We start from the raw sequence: 18083 nt of genomic DNA on the forward strand, positions 1-18083 counted from the left end.
GATATCATTGTAAAGACCCGTGCAAACACCTAAGTCTTTTTTTTGCTAGACATTTACTCTGCTTATTTAGTATCATGTATTCATGTACACTGTATTTGTTTGAGTGCTATTTTGTGACTAATAAACCTGTTAGTGGATTTGAGTAAATGCATTCCTTGTTTGTAGAGCAACTATTTCACTGACTATATGTTCATAATTTAATATTTGTGAATTCTAAATTGTCGACTTATTTATACTGCACATAGCATATTCTTAGGTTGCACCTTGACATCCCTGATCTACTTGACTCAATACATTTATGCTAGAACATTGGATTGCCAGCATTTGTATCTAGCATCTTAATAATTGCTTAATTAACTGTGCAAGGTAGACAGACACATGTTCATTATAGTCACGCTGAGTCGTTGATGCAATGATTCGCTACCTTGCCAGATCCTCCAGAGACTCACAGGGCCTGTTGCATTTTTTTCACATGATAATGTGAAATTGATGAATTCAGTTTTTCATTATTTAACACAATTCTTCCTGAACTGTATGTGTACCTCTATGAGAACTCTATATAGGTTTTCTTGAAGCACAGAAAAGGCCCTTGAGCCAGATATGAATAATCAATCATTAAGCAACTGTCAACCAACTTCATGTTGGGTGACATGTTAATGTAGCCTTATTTATGAATGGATACATTGTATCATCATTTAAAAATCTGTGCAAAGCATGTAATGTAGGAAGAATGGTTAGATCGCTTCAAAATGCAGGGGTTACATGCATGGTCAGTAATCTGATGACCATTATCCTCATTATATAGACTTACTTTAGGGTTTATCATAATATGATACTATTATATCACCGCATCAATCTTGCCTTATTTTGTCCCTTAGCTTTACTGTGCCTTTGATGAAGTGTCTACAAAGATACTCTGTATAAGGAAAACTTGATACAAGACATACTATTTAACAACTGACTGAGTTTAAAGTTTGAAAAGGGACACCACATTTCTTGTTGATGAACAGCTCACGTCATTTGGACTCACATCGTTGACCAAAAAAAACATTTGAGAACATTAATATCACATCAATAACACCTAAACTGACATATTCAGGATAGTAGTTTCTATTAAATTGACCGATTTAAGTTTCTATCATGATTAGGCTGAGGTGTTTGTTCAAAAGGTCATTTCATTTTGGCATCTCTGAGTGTAGATTAGAAACTGCATACGATGAAGGCGTTTGTATTTGATTAATAACTCATGTTATTTGCTTCTTAAAAGCAGCAGGGGAAATATGACACCTAGTGGTTAGAAAATTGGAATAGTATAGTGTTCTCCAGTCCTGCCTGTCCTCGGTGTAATTCAAGGAAATGTTTTCTCCACATTATGAATATAGGAGGCACAATGTATTTCTCACAAACAGTATTGTTGACCAGAGAAGACTGTGCTTCAATCAGAAATGGAATAGGTAGGCCCACTGAAGAGGCTCTGAACACGCATGCACACGGTGGCACACACAAACTGAGAGTGAGTGAGTGAGTGAGTGAGTGAGAGCGAGAGAACACTCAGGACTTTCCGTAAGTCTCCTTGGGTAAAAGCCTTGAGACAGAGAGTAGTCGAAAGTTAATTATTGCTCTTTGCACAGGACTTTCGTATCAGCAGTATTTTCTCCCAGATCTGTTGAACCCAGACAAATAATGCCTGACAAACAAGAGAGCAACTGAGTTCAGTGTTCACATTCCTCCTCAGGGACGGACCACATGGGAAAGACAACCTGGGAATATGCTGGAATAGATACAGTCTTTGTAATTCTTCAGCTGGTGTTGAAAAGAGATTAACGTGGAGGTAATAGCAGGTTAGAGACTAATCCTGGATTTTAGCACCACACACCTGCACGCACACGCTCACACATACACGCACTGAGAGCAGTGTCTGGCAAAGATCCAGGATCCCCCTCCATTAATGATGCTAATTCAGGCCAGCTGTGCCAGCACCAGGGCATTGTCTCTGTTGCCACTACTGCTGCCAGTGCTGCCCAGTATGGCACAGGGAGAAGCAACACAGAGTACCAGGAACACCGGGCCAGCCTTAATGCATGCCAGCAAAAATACTGTTGCCTTGAAACATGACAGTGTAAAACTAAAAACAAAATCAAGCTAAAATTGAAATATGCAGTACCAGGCCTCCCGAATGGCGCAGCGGTCTAAGGCACTGCATAAGAGTGCTGAGGCGTCACTACAGACCCGGGTTCGATCCCAGGTGGTGTCACGACTGGCTGTTACAACCGGCCGCGCACAATAAGCCCTGCGTCATCCGGGTTTGGCCGGGGTGGCTCATTGTGCTGTAGCAACTCCTTGTGGCGGGCCGATTGCTTGAAGGCTGACTTTGGTTGAATGGTGTTTCCTCTGACACATTGGTGCAGCTGGCTTCCGGGTTAGGAGGGCAGGTGTTAAGAAGCGTGCTTTTGTAGGACGCATGATTGACCTTTTCCTCTCCCGAGCTCATTGTGGAGTTGCAACAATGAGACAAGATTGCAACTGATATCACGATATTGGGGAGAAAAAAGGGGTAAAATACCAACAACAACAAAATATATCTTTCCCCTTTTGAACTTTCCCTGCCTCCTCATAAACCATGATGTTGACTACCACATATTTTCCCTCAGAAATGTCTATGTCCCAGTTCCTATATATTCTCAGCATTTTGACAAATTCTAAGGGAAAATGTAGAGATGGGTCCACTCAACAGCACTGCTTTATTGTGAAGAATGCACATTCAGTTTGGTATGTACAAATAACTCACAGTACAATGATACAGGATCATCACATGTGCCCATTTCTTGTGTTCTTGTTGTCATTGTGTGTGTGTGTGTGTGTGTGTGCGTGTGTAGACAGATCGCTCCAGATTGACTTCAAAATGAGCACTATTACTAACAAGTAGGCTTGGGTTTTGCTACAGCGGTACGGACATAATCCCATGAGACATAATGGACATAATCCCATGACTTTGAATCCGAATGCCACATGTTATCTCCCAGTGGTAGAAACACATTTTAAATGTTTTGTTTTAAACCTATCCCAAATCCTAACCCTTAACTTAACCATTCAGAATTCATGTCTAACCTTAATATCTTCACCCTATCCAAAACGTTAACCCTTACCTTAAATTTGATGCTGAACAGGAGTCAACACATGGTGTCAAAAACACTTCGAAATTTGACATTTGGCGCAGAGTCTAAATGTTATGCTTGGAGAAACGTGGATAAACGTCAGAATCTGAAGTCAAATTGTGTGTGTTTCTCTCTGACTGATCACCTGACTTTCCACCAACTCAGTTTATCAATTCAGTGTTTGCATTTAAACAAACGTATAAGTGTGTGTAGGTATGTGACTGTGTGTGTGTGTGTATGTGAGTCTATGTGTGTGTACAGTATGTGTTCATGTTTAATGAGCAGATGGAAGGTTCATGGCCTTATTTCCCTTAGGGACCCCAGCCGTCATCACTTCAGCTCCTCTGTGGAGGACGAGGGAGTCTCAGAACCTTCTGGGCCTTCCTGAAAGGTGCAAACACAGTTTGTGACATTGCAGTGAAAAGCAATTTACATACACAAAATGAACTGTGTATTAGTTGCTATTAATTCTGATAATCCCGTTAGTGGAAAAAAGGAGTGCAAAACATGCACACGCACAAACACACACACCTTGACTTTGTCCAGGTCCGGCCCACCGGGAAGGGATTTCTGTGATGAAAGCTGTGAGGAGAAATTTGGAATGGAGAGATTAGGCTAGAGATGAGTCACAGGAAGAAGTACAGAATGATGAAAAAGTGAATAGAGGTCATGTAAGGCACAACGAGGTGGCTGCTCACCCTCTTGGTGTGCTGGATCTCATCGGTCGATTTGGACCTACTCTTCATCTGTTTCTGGGGGGAGGTGGTGGTGGGGCACTAGACACAAAACACAGAGATGGTGTCAATCACAGCTACGCCAGACATCATACCCTAGGGGCAGTGGATTTGGATGGTATGTTCAAATCCTGGATGGTTTGTGTTTGTACTGCTGTTTTGTCACCACTAGCTAAGATGCTACAGGTGGGACTCACTTCATTGATTTTCTGATCCATGGTTGGGCTGTCTTTACTGAGGTTCACAGTGATGACAAAGCTGGGGTTGAGGTTGCAGCTGTACACAAATGATCACACTCTTTTTGTCAATCTGAGGAGGATAAGAGAAGAGTAGCTCATTAGTTCATGCAGTGATCGTCAAAGTCCAGCTGGTGGCGACACTGACCAAGGGAGAGCATTACTCCTTTGCACCTTATTTGGATCTGATTGCTTGTGAGGGTGACAAGTGCTTGGCCCCATTGAAGTATAAAAAACTATATACCAAAACTATTTTATGAAAAATGTGATTTGTCCCTACTGCTATTAGCCAATGAAAATGCATTGAATAAAAATATTCACTACATGGAACAACAGATAATCCCCCCTAAAAACTCTAAAGGAAGCTTGTTCTGAAATGTCTGTCCTATATCTGAGAGATATAAGAAAGATCAGGAAATGTTTGCTATTTTTTTCTATGTATTTAACCCCTTATTTTTGTCACTAAACAGTCTCCATATATACACTGCTTCCATTCATTTTTTTCAACTGGTACCGCGGAACCTTCCGACGAGTCTTGTGAGGCCTGTGGGCGTCCAAGTGAAACCCACATGTACATGTTTGAGAGAGTCACACCTTTCCACAGAGGGGTCATATTAGTGTGTAGCCCAAACTGTTCGGACGCTACAGACATAAAATGGCAAATCGGCTGTACCTACTTCAGACGAGTCCCAAGAGTCGTAGAGCAAAACGGAGAACACCATCGTGTTCGTGAGAGTCTCAACTCACCTTAGAGGGGTCATAAAAGCCAAACCATTCGGACCCTACAGACGATTTTTATGAGATAATCGATTTTCGGGATGTCTCACGGTCTGACAAACACTGCTCTAGCTCTGTCACCTTTCACCTCAGATGCGGAAGTGCGACATCGGCGGATGTGGTGGATTGAGACGCATCCAATGCGTCTAGCTTCAACTTTATGGAAATGTTTGTATTATGCTAATTAGACATCGACTCTAGGTTGTTTAATAGACCCTGATGTTTAAAAGTAATCCAGAACACTGAATATAAATGTCCTCCAAAAGAGGAACAACGTATATTAACAGCATACATCATATTGTATGTACAGTACATGCAATCTCTCCCTCACCAGGACTGAGTGTTCTGTGGTAGTGTCAGTCTCTCTGAGGGAAATGACCTAGATGTGGTTGATTTGAGGCCTAGCTGACTGGACTTTCCCTCTCCTCTCCTCCTTATCCCTCCATTCCAGGGCCTATCTCTGTATTTGGGAATAATTTGTTCCCTGTGTTATAGAAGTGCTATTATAAACGAGGGCCTGTAGAATAAGGGTTTGTAAACTAGAGTGTCTCGTGTGTGTTGCCCCAGTGGAACACCCTGTGGCTCAGAGAAAACACTTCCCATCGATTAGTCCACATGACTGACTCAACGACAGCCAAGGTGACACATCCGAATAGGACACTTAGATGTGTTTATTACCCTCACACAAAATCATGGACACACACACACACACACACATTTATGGCAGGCCACATACACACATATCATAACTCACATAAGCACGAACACACACACACACACACACACACACACACACACACAGCAAGAGGAATGTCCCTTTACACATATTTCTGCAATGGTAGGCAAAATCACGCTGGCTGCAACTCTCTCTATTTCTCTCCTTTCACTATCCTTGTTTCATCCCTCCATCATAATGATTTAGAGACGGGACGAAAGGGCAGCTCTCACAGAATAGGGTTCAAAGGCGGTAGAAATGAGGATTAATAATCCCTGGGTGAGTTATGATGTGAACTGGTGTGTTATGTAATGTATTAGTATCCCAGTAACAGGCCAACCCCTAATTTGGCTTGGTGACCGAGTTTTGCATGCTTAAAATGTAGGGTCATCAGATGTATTTAATTTTCTCACTGAGAGTAGAATGTGATGAGAGAATCTGTGTGATGAGCAAGACAGAGAGAGAAATCCAGAGAGAGAGAGAGAGAGACTGAGAAAGAGAGAATACATTCATAGATCCGAAGACTGTTCCCTCAATCTGGAACAGCTGTACGGTATGTCACCACCTGCTGTTCTAACTGATGACATCATTAACATGCTGCTAACTATTTAATACAGAGATGATGTCACAGACACTGAGCAGATACCTTTTAGTGCAGTGAGCTGACCTAATCCCAAAATGATTGAAATAATCATATGGCCTTTTCAAAGTCATTAGTCGACCACACATCCTTCCAATAGCAACACTGGGCACGCATCCTCCATAAATAAGCACCTGTCAGAGGCACATAATCACTTGAGATCATTTTTGCCCCAGCCAACCTCCTATGGGGTGCCATTTGCTTACAGTGTTAGAGTGGCCAGAAAGCCCCACAGTTCTGTCTCCGACTGTCACTGATGTGGTTCCAATCCCCTATTAAGTTTTTCTCCCATTAAATGGACAACTCATACCCTATAAACAGGCAGAAACTTGGAGGGCGAAGTAAAGCCTAGCCACCTAACTAGCATATGTGCTAGTGACAATTATTTCAGAGAGAAGAGGTAGGAAACACATACACCAGTGGCGGTCAATGCCGTTTAGTAAATATTTTTTTATGAGCATGGCCTTATTTCTATTACAGCATATTGGATGTCTGTCATTTATAGTCCATTCACCCAGCTCAATGTAACATCGATAGGTTTAGGCTACTACATGATACTACAATTTCCCCAATACCCATCATGAGGTTACTACAACCTAGCCTATGAATGAAGCTTTACAATGTAGGTGCACAGGTCTAAGACATTTTTTTACACTCTCCAATACACTCTTGACTGCATCAAGCTGATCTAGGTTGTTATCATTAGTCCAACAGTTGCAAACGAGAGTTTATATTGGACACATTCAGATATGTTTAACCCCGTTTCGTTCCCTTTGCTTCCATTTAAAATACATTTTTCAACAGAATCGGCGGAATGAATATCACACGCAAACACAGTTCACTTTAATAGCAGCCACATGCAAACAGCATGATCACTTTGCTCGTTGTAGAATTCCTTCTCTCATCTGCGAGCTCTTTTCCTCTCACCTTTTCCCTTCGCTTGTGGTCTTAAGTGCACAACACGTCAGCTGTATGTAACCAGGCAAAAAAGACTTTCCAAGCCAAACCTTCATATCATAACCACTACACACAGCTGACATCGTTGTCATCATATTAGCTTATGTCAAAGTCAACATAACTACTAGAACTAAAGCGTTAGTAAACCTGCATCAATCATGCAGTAAGCAGTAAGTCGTTTAGCAGTTACACTGGCGGACCCCGGTGGCAATAAATTAATTAAACCAAAAGCTTACCTTGACTTGGAAGAGTTCCAATGTTAGATAGCCATAGCCAGCTAGCTAACTGTAGTAACCTGGTAAATTTATGTTAAGTATTATGTTTACCAATAGATAGCAGTATTGACTCAATACAGGGTTTGCTTTCCACTATCTGTAGCCGTTAAAATGTCTGCCATATAACCGTGCTCGGAAATGCCTTAGGTAACTTGCCGCCAGTAATGTTATTCTAAATTACAATTAAATATTAAAAGGTACTTACGTGTCCGGTGTCATCAATCTAAGAAGCATCCCAGGTTAATATATATTTGCAGTGGTGTAAAGTACTAAAGTAAAAATACTTGAAAGTACAAATTAAGTAGTTTTTTGGGGGTATCTGTACTTTACTTATATTTTTTACAACTTTTACTTTTACCTAACTACATTGCTAAAGAAAATTATGTACTTTTTACTCCATACATTTTCCCTAACACCCAAAAGTACTCGTTACATTTTGAATGGTTACCAGGACAGGAAAAGTGTCTAATTCACACAATTATCTAGAGAACATCCCTGGTCATCCCTACTGCGTCTGATCTGGCGGACTTACTAAACACTCTTTATTTGTAACTTATGTCTGAATGTTGGAGCGTGCCCCTGGCTATCCGTAAATTTAAAAAACAAGAATATGGTGAAATGATTTATACTTTTACATTTGATACTTAAGTATATTTCAGCAATGACATTTACTTTTGATACTTAAGTATATCAAATACCAAATATTTTTAGATTTTTACTCAAGTGGGATTTTACTGGGTGACTTTTACTTGAGTCATTTTCTGTTAATTAAGGTATCTTTACTTTTACTCAAGTATGACAATTGGGTACTTTTTTCCACCGCTGCATATTTGGTGACGAGGATGACTATGGATGACCGAGTTGGATTTGTTTGCCACGAATTCAACGGAGTGTCTGGCGTGCAACGCTGGATGTGAGACTCGAGTGAGCGGTGGAAGAGACTGAATGATTGATTCCCTGGATACGGATAGGACAAATTAATGACTTTGTGAGGGGAGAGAACAATATGCTCACTGCCACCATTTGATCCTAAAAATCAGGAACAGTTCTTTGCCGCTAATAAAATAACTGATGACGCTATACACAAATCCATACTCATAAACGTTTCCGGCGCACAGACAATCTGGGCTCAGCAGGTTTCTCATCAAACTGTATGTTTGATGAGAAACCTGCTGAGCCCAGATACAACAGGAGACAAGTAATTTAGAGATATGGTCGATCTATTAAAAGATCACTTCAAACCCAGTGAAATAGTGCAACGATTCAAGTTTAATTCAGGCATGAGAAAACCTACCAAATCGATGCGGGAATATATGGCTGAGTTGAGAAAACTAGCACTGGACCGTAACTATGGGAATACATTATCGCAAATGCTACACGGTCGGCTGGTGTGTGTTACTCCGGGTAGCAGCCAATAGAGGTTGTTATCACTGCAAAGGCAAACACGCAGCGTTTGACTGTAAATTAAAACATGAAAAGTGTTATGCGTGTGGGATAATAGGACACTTTGGGAGGGAGGGCCGCAATAAAAAAGCAATGGGCTACAGAAAAGAAAACAGACAGAAGAAAAACGAATACCCAGCGATGCTCTAACTACGGTTCAAATCAAGTTATAGAAAGTGAAAGTGGGTGTCTCAGACGAAGCGCAAGCGTTCTCAGTGTACAGTGTGCTGGAGGCTAATACAGTATGAAAAAAGTAAAGCCTTTCATTGTGGAAATGGGAATAAATGGATTTAAGGTACTGTTTGAAATAGACACATGATGTAGCATCACATTGATGAACAGGTCCCAATTAAATTAGTTAAGTGCCTAAACTGAGAGGCACCCCCATTAAACTCAAAACGTACACAGGGGAGGAAATCACTGTGATTGAGTTGCTGATGTTCAAGTGGAATATCAAGGGGAAAATTAAAGTCTGCCTCTCTTAGTAGTGGAAGATACTGGCCCCAGTTTACTAGGGAGAGAGAGGGTGGTTGGAGGAAATAAATTGAAATCTGAAATCACACATCACACATCTCTACAGAGACATTGACATTGCAGCAGTTGCTACTCCCAAATTCTATAGGCCAAGATCAGTTCCATATGACATGAAGCCTAAAGTGGATGTGGAAATTGACAGACTTAGCAGAGGATATAATTGTTCCTGTCAAGTACTCTGATTGGGCAGCACCAGTTGTTCCCATACTCAAACGAGATGGTTCAATCAGATTATGCGGTTTACTACAAGCTGACTGTAACAGGAGTTTCGTCACTGGAGCAGTACCCCATACCCAAAGTGGAGGATTTTCTTTCAACGTTAACCTGAGGCAGTGGCGGATTTAGGTATAGGCAACATGGGCAGCCGCCCAGGGCGTCATCTTGCCAGGGGCGGCACAGGGCACGGCCACAAAAAAACAAACAAACAATTTGCACGATTGGTTTTCTATCGCTGATTTGCACATCACGTCAATGATATCATGTCACCGTGTGGGACTGTGAGTCAATTAACCTTGTCGGAGTGGGCACCCTGATTCTAGTTTGTGAGCAAGGCAGGCTGCTGCTTGGAAAGGTCTCCCACACAGAAGTATGAGATGGGGAGGCGGGCGGGGGTAGCTACTAATGCAATTAGTAAAATCAGTCACACTACAAAATTCTACCAAATAAACCACAATGCATTCATAATACTGTGAACATATAGTTTCACAGAAATCATTAAGAACAATTTAAAAGCAGTCTGCACACAGTCTTGATACTTGGTTGACAGTGTCGGGGGATGGATTTGTTTCTATTTGTCTTTGTTACTTTTTGATATTTATGAGTCTTATTTTTGTATATATTTGTATATTTATATACTGTAGTTTTAAATGTTATGATTATTTATTTGTGTTGTTCCAAATGTCTGAATAAAAATAAACGTTTTTTTGTTGGGGGGGGGGAGCTGAAGGGAGCCATACAAGCTAGAACCGCCACTGACCGGAGAGCAACAGTTCCCCTGGGTCACAAGGTGGATGCCAAGTGGTTACACACTGTCAAAGCTAAAGTGAGGGCTGTCGTGGAAGCTCCAGCTCTGACAAGCGTTACAGAGCTGAACTAGTACAATCGCTTCCTCCGTAACATCTCTACCCTCTTAGCTCCACTACATCAACTGTTAAGGAAGGATGTGGCCTGGAAATGGTCAGAAAGACAGGAAGGAGTTTTTGCTAAAAGGACTGGCTGTCACATTCGGAATACAGAGATTCCACAAGTGTTTATACGGTAAAACAGTCGCTATTGTGACCGACCATAAGCCTCTGATCTCTCTGTTCCATGAACAAAAGCCACTACCACAAACGGTCTCTCCAAGAGTTCAGCATTGGTCTGTGTGACTCAGGGCCTACGAGTACAGAATTACCTACAAGCCAGGTAGATACCATAGGAATGCTGATGCACTGAGTAGGCTGCCCGTTCCTGAAATCATCACTCAGGAAGGAGAAAATGACCAAGTCTTGATGATCAATTTGTTGGATGAAGCACCGGTGAACACAGCACTAATCAGGCAAAGGATGTGACGCTATCACAAGTGCAGGAATTTATCCTTGAAGGATGGCCTACTACGCTTGCTGCTTGGCCTTGAGTGTTCGAGATGGGTACATTTTGTGGGGTTCAAGAGTAGTTATCCCAACACAAGGGCGGGGTATACTACTGAAGTTGTTGCACCAGTCTCATTCAGGTACGTCGAGAATGAAAGGCCTAGCGAGGTCATACGTCTGGTGGCCAAAGATGGACCAGGATGTGGAAAATGAGGTTTAGCCTGTGTGCAGATTGTCAGAGTAACAGGACATCACCCCCTACCGCGCCATTACATCCATGAGAATGGGGGGGGGGGGGGGTGAGGGGATGAGGAAGATTCAAGGGGACAACATTGAAACAAAAGTGTCAATATTCTTGTTTAGCTACAGGATCACTACTCAAGCTACAACTGGGTTGTCACCTGCAGAAATGCTGATGTCAAGGAGGTTAAGGTCAACCTTGGATCTCGTCAAGACAGACCTGAAAGTGAAAATACAATAAAAGCAATGGAATCCAAAACAGAATCATGACAACAGAGCCAAACTCAGAACTTTCTCACCTGGAGTTGATGTCTACACACTAAACTATGGATTTAGTCTCAAATGGATTCCAGCTACAATTGAGGATTGCTCAGGACCAGTGTCATATACTGTGATCATTGGAATTGCACAGACTAAGGAGACACGTGGATCAGATCTGAGCTCGAATTCCAATTTGATCCGTGGACTTGGATCAATGCTTAAACAAGCAGGACAGGACACTGGAATGTTCCCCAGAGTTGCAGTTGGATAAACAACCTGAGACCACCAGTCTGGGACGACCACCTGCAAAGTCTCCACAAAAGGACTTTGTTTCACCATCAGGTGGTGAAGTACTGGTGGCACCAGCTACACCACCTTTGAGACGCTCTATTAGAGAGCGATGTCCGCCAGACTATTTCAGAACCTAAGGAAGATCATCTTCGTACATGTCCCGAAAAAAAAATAAAAAAATGACATGATTATGAAAAAATCCTAAATGTTTAGTTGGCAGCCTAGCTCAGATAGGAATTAAGTTGGGTTATTAAATCAAATCAAATCAAAGTTTATTTGTCACGTTCCCCGAATACAACAACTTACAGTGAAATGCTTACTTACAGGCTCTAACAAATAGTGCAAAGGTGAACAATAGGTAAGTAAAGAAATTCAAAGACAGGCTAAATAGAGTAGCGAGGCTATAAAAGTAATGAGGATACATACAGACACCGGTTAGTCGTGCTGATTGAGGTAGTGTGTACATGTAGATATGGTTAAAGTGACAATGCACATATGATGAACAGAGAGTAGCAGTAGCGTAAAAGAGGGGTTTGTTGGTGGCGGGACACAATGCAGATTGCCCGGTTAGCCAATGTGCGGGAGCACTGCTTGGTCGGCCCAATTGAGTTATTATGTACATGAATGTTTAGTTAAAGTGACTATGCATATATGATAAACAGCGAGTAGCAGCGATGTATTAGCCTTAAAGGGGGAATCTACAGTAGTAACCTGGTATATTTATGTTAAGTGTTATGTTTACCAAGATGGCAGTATTGACTCAAAACAGGGTTTGCTTTCCGCTATCCGTAGCCTTGTAAATCTTATCTTACACCTGCTACATTCCGGTAATGTTATTCTAAGTCACATTTAAATACTAAAACTGAGTTTTTTTATTTATTTATTTTTATTTCACCTTTATTTAACCAGGTAGGCAAGTTGAGAACAAGTTCTCATTTACAATTGCGACCTGGCCAAGATAAAGCAAAGCAGTTCGACAGTTACAAGGACATAGAGTTACACATGGAGTAAAACAAACATACAGTCAATAATACAGTATAAACAAGTCTATATACGATGTGAGCAAATGAGGTGAGAAGGGAGGTAAAGGCAAAAAAAGGCCATGGTGGCAAAGTAAATACAACATAGCAAGTAAAACACTGGAATGGTAGATTTGCAATGGAAGAATGTGCAAAGTAGAAATAAAAATAATGGGGTGCAAAGGAGCAAAATAAATAAATAAATTAAATACAGTAGGGAGAGAGGTAGTTGTTTGGGCTAAATTATAGGTGGGCTATGTACAGGTGCAGTAATCTGTGAGCTGCTCTGACAGTTGGTGCTTAAAGCTAGTGAGGGAGATAAGTGTTTCCAGTTTCAGAGATCTTTGTAGTTCGTTCCAGTCATTGGCAGCAGAGAACTGGAAGGAGAGGCGGCCAAAGAAAGAATTGGTTTTGGGGGTGACTAGAGAGATATACCTGCTGGAGCGTGTGCTACAGGTGGGAGATGCTATGGTGACCAGCGAGCTGAGATAAGGGGGGACTTTACCTAGCAGGGTCTTGTAGATGACATGGAGCCAGTGGGTTTGGCGACGAGTATGAAGCGAGGGCCAGCCAACGAGAGCGCACAGGTCGCAATGGTGGGTAGTATATGGGGCTTTGGTGACAAAACGGATTGCACTGTGATAGACTGCATCCAATTTGTTGAGTAGGGTATTGGAGGCTATTTTGTAAATGACATCGCCAAAGTCGAGGATTGGTAGGATGGTCAGTTTTACAAGGGTATGTTTGGCAGCATGAGTGAAGGATGCTTTGTTGCGAAATAGGAAGCCAATTCTAGATTTAACTTTGGGTTGGAGATGTTTGATATGGGTCTGGAAGGAGAGTTTACAGTCTAACCAGACACCTAAGTATTTGTAGTTGTCCACGTATTCTAAGTCAGAGCCGTCCAGAGTAGTGATGTTGGACAGGCGGGTAGGTGCAGGTAGAGATCGGTTGAAGAGCATGCATTTAGTTTTACTTGTATTTAAGAGCAATTGGAGGCCACGGAAGGAGAGTTGTATGGCATTGAAGCTTGCCTGGAGGGTTGTTAACACAGTGTCCAAAGAAGGGCCAGAAGTATACAGAATGGTGTTGTCTGCGTAGAGGTGGATCAGAGACACACCAGCAGCAAGAGCGACCTCATTGATGTATACAGAGAAGAGAGTCGGTCCAAGAATTGAACCCTGTGGCACCCCCATAGAGACTGCCAGAGGTCCGGACAGCAGACCCCCCGATTTGACACACTGCACTCTATCAGAGAAGTAGTTGGTGAACCAGGCGAGGCAATCATTTGAGAAACCAAGGCTGTCGAGTCTGCCGATGAGGATGTGGTGATTGACAGAGTCGAAAGCCTTGGCCAGATCAATGAATACGGCTGCACAGTAATGTTTCTTATCGATGGCGGTTAAGATATCGTTTAGGACCTTGAGGGTGGCTGAGGTGCACCCATGACCAGCTCTGAAACCAGATTGCATAGCAGAGAAGGTATGGTGAGATTCGAAATGGTCGGTAATCTGTTTGTTGACTTGGCTTTTGAAGACCTTAGAAAGGCATGGTAGGATAAATATAGGTCTGTAGCAGTTTGGGTCAAGAGTGTCCCCCCCTTTGAAGAGGGGGATGACCGCAGCTGCTTTCCAATCTTTGGGAATCTCAGACGACACAAAAGAGAGGTTGAACAGGCTAGTAATAGGGGTGGCAACAATTTTGGCAGATAATTTTAGAAAGAAAGGGTCCAGATTGTCTAGCCCGGCTGATTTGTAGGGGTCCAGATTTTGCAGCTCTTTCAGAACATCAGCTGAACGGATTTGGGAGAAGGAGAAATGGGGAAGGCTTGGGCGAGTTGCTGTGGGGGGTGCAGTGCTGTTGACCGGGGTAGGAGTAGCCAGGTGGAAAGCATGGACAGCCGTAGAAAAATGCTTACTGAAATTCTCAATTATGGTGGATTTATCAGGGGTGACAGTGTTTCCTATCTTCAGTGCAGTGGGCAGCTGGGAGGAGGTGTTCTTATTCTCCATGGACTTTACAGTGTCCCAGAACTTTTTTGAGTTAGTGTTGCAGGAAGCAAATTTCTGCTTGTAAAAGCTAGCCTTGGCTTTTCTAACTGCCTGTGTATAATGGTTTCTAGCTTCCCTGAACAGCTGCATATCACGGGGGCTGTTCGATGCTAATGCAGAACGCCATAGGATGTTTTTGTGTTGGTTAAGGGCAGTCAGGTCTGGGGAGAACCAAGGGCTATATCTGTTCCTGGTTCTAAATTTCTTGAATGGGGCATGTTTATTTAAGATGGTTAGGAAGACATTTAAAAAAACTATCCAGGCATCCTCTACTGACGGGATGAGATCAATATCCTTCCAGGATACCCCGGCCAGGTCGATTAGAAAGGCCTGCTCGCTGAAGTGTTTCAGGGAGCGTTTTACAGTGATGAGTGGAGGTCGTTTGACCGCTGACCCATTACGGATGCAGGCAATGAGGCAGTGATCGCTGAGATCTTGGTTGAAGACAGCAGAGGTGTATTTAGAGGGCAAGTTGGTTAGGATGATATCTATGAGGGTGCCCGTGTTTAAGGCTTTGGGGAGGTACCTGCTAGGTTCATTGATAATTTGTGTGAGATTGAGGGCATCAAGTTTAGATTGTAGGATGGCTGGGGTGTTAAGCATGTTCCAGTTTAGGTCGCCTAGCAGCACGAGCTCTGAAGATAGAGGGGGGGCATCCCTCTCGCTCTTCTTTCATTTTTTAATACATATTTTTTTCCTAAACTTTTCAACTATTGTCTTTCTCTTTCACTCACCACATTTAATGCACTGCAGTGCTAGCTAGCTGTAGTGTATGCTTTCAGTACTAGATTCATTCTCTGATCCTTTGTTTGGGTGGACAACATGTCAGTTCATGCTGCAAGTGCTCTGATAGGTTGGAGGACGTCCTCCGGAAATTGTCATTATTACTGTAAGTCTATGAAAGCGGGGGAGAAACATGAGCCTCCTAGGTTTGGTATTGAGGTCAATGTTCCCAGACAGAAACGACCTATGTACCCAGAGGAAGACGGAAACTATCTGTCCTCCGCCTACACCACGGTGCTACCATACAGACTGCTGTTGTGGCTACTGTAGACCTTCATTGCAAAACAATGTGTTTTAATCAATTATTTGGTGATCTGGACACCAATGTCATATGCACACACAAAATAGACGAAGCCAAGCAAGATACAGGTGAACATGAGACGATGAGAATGGAACAATCACACAACGTCACACTGAATAACACACCGATCCCAAAGATGTGTCCTATACAGTACACAATCACTGGTCATCAGCTTTACCACACTCAGCCTTATCCACTGTCTCTACCCTCTACTAATCCCGAAACAGGGGCCAGTGCTGCCTCACTCCCCCTGGCATTGTCACAGCTCAGCCAAGCACATCTCATCTCATCTGAGCCTGAATCAGTTCCTTACATCATGCTTCCCCACCATCTTGCTCATTTCAGGTTTACCATACAGAACATATCCTCTTTGCCCTTCACTGGCTGAGCACACTCCCTGCTGCTGTGTTGAACCCATAGTGATTCACTGACCAAGCATTTTACAAGCACTTGTTATCTAATGGATGGGTCTAGTTTTACACAACCCATGCATTCAAATGCATAGCCTAATGACTGCTGGCACAATGAGTATCTCAGCACCCATTAACAAAGGATCGAGTTCGGAAGAAAAAGAACACAATGCAAACTTAGTGATATTCTACCCTCATACATATAGGCAGGGATAATGTACCATAAGAGCTTGAATTTGGATCTCAATTTAACCACCGTTGGTATTGTTTTCAAATGACTAAACCTCTCACACGCACACACAGTAAGCTTACCTTTCCACCTGCCTCGTTCTATGGTGCTACCTGGATATTACATATATGTGGGTCTGTATGAGGAGATAAGGCAATTTGGTCTAGAACCTCAATAACTCACAGCATTAAATACAGCAAAGCATTTCATCCCAAAGAGTGAGAGGTAGAGAGAAACAGACAGTGAGAATGAAAATGAGAGGGAGAAAGAGAAAGAGAGAGGAGGGTACATGTAGACCTCAGAACACATGCAGAAATCAGAAGAAAATTACAGATTATTGCAAAACCGAGGGGCAAAAGGATACACACCTTTCTCCTTATTTCTCCTTCCCTTATTCTCTCTCTCTCTCACTCAGTGGAAATGTGCTGGTAGGGAGATAGTGCTCCTCATTTCACTGGTGTACTGCTGCCTCTGACAGTGCACACCCCTCTCAGCCCATTCATTGTTCCACTGACGTGCCAGGCATGCAAGGACGCACACACACACACACACACACACACACACACACACCACACCATAAATAACACTTTATTACTGAAATTGTTTTTCAAGCATTTTTGCAAACATACATGATTGATAACAAAGGACTACATTCTGTGTGCAGTCGAAGCATGACAGTCCTTTAGTACTAGGAATGTCAGAGTTTATCGTTTACCATTCCTTTATTTATTTTACACACACTCCCCAGACTACCCACTGCATTATTTGATCAATCAGTCTGGATAGTTTGGCATTGACATTCCTTTCACTGTATGTAAATATTTGCAAAACTATTTCAGTAGAGTGTAAAGCTGTTACGATGCAGGTGGTTGCAGCTTACCAGCCATAGACCGCCTCGCATTTGAATGTCAGCTTGCCGGAGTAGTCTAGTGAAAGATTCTATCGTAATAATTGAATCTCTGATTCACAGACAAGCAATCCCCAGTACCTGCCTCCGTCTGAGAAAAGCATATTCAAAGAGGGAGCACCTCCCAGCAGCAAGTTTATGGAGGTGAAGGATGGTCAGAGTCAATCAGAGCGCAGTCCCAGTGACATGTTCACTTCGAGTGACAACACTGCTATTAATCTCAGGGACCATTAACTCAAATCTTGCTAAATAGCATCAGATGCTCGATTAGAGTTTATGTTACATAGTCTGTCCACAAGAGCTCACTCTGCGGTGGATGTGAGAGAGTAAACAGTCAGCATACAGGGGTAAATTAGATCAATATCACATCATTTATTCATGCACTGTACAATGCATGAGAACATTATAGGTTAATACTGAAGTTTGACCCTGAGTAGCACTCTGATAACATGGTGAGAAAAGGATTGGCCGTCACAGGAGACCTGGCATTCAAAGTGCAAACACAGCAAAGTAACAAAAATGTGCTCATAAGTATTAAATGCCAACGAATCAAT

The 18083-nt window shown here is 42.4% G+C and overlaps 1 long non-coding RNA gene across 1 annotated transcript; it reads right to left on the reverse strand.

The window, feature by feature from the left end:
• Window positions 1-2722: 2722 nt before the first annotated feature.
• On the reverse strand, window positions 2723-17218 carry LOC149978258 (uncharacterized). Its single transcript, XR_016486246.1, has 5 exons — window positions 16991-17218; window positions 4087-4198; window positions 3854-3931; window positions 3687-3737; window positions 2723-3539 (listed from the first exon to the last, which is right to left on the reverse strand). It is a non-coding gene; the product is annotated as an uncharacterized LOC149978258 (long non-coding RNA).
• Window positions 17219-18083: the final 865 nt, after the last annotated feature.

The sequence above is a fragment of the Oncorhynchus mykiss genome, chromosome 14 (genome assembly GCF_057628025.1).
Source record: "Oncorhynchus mykiss isolate SJ-2025 chromosome 14, ASM5762802v1, whole genome shotgun sequence".
NCBI lineage: Eukaryota > Metazoa > Chordata > Actinopteri > Salmoniformes > Salmonidae > Oncorhynchus > Oncorhynchus mykiss.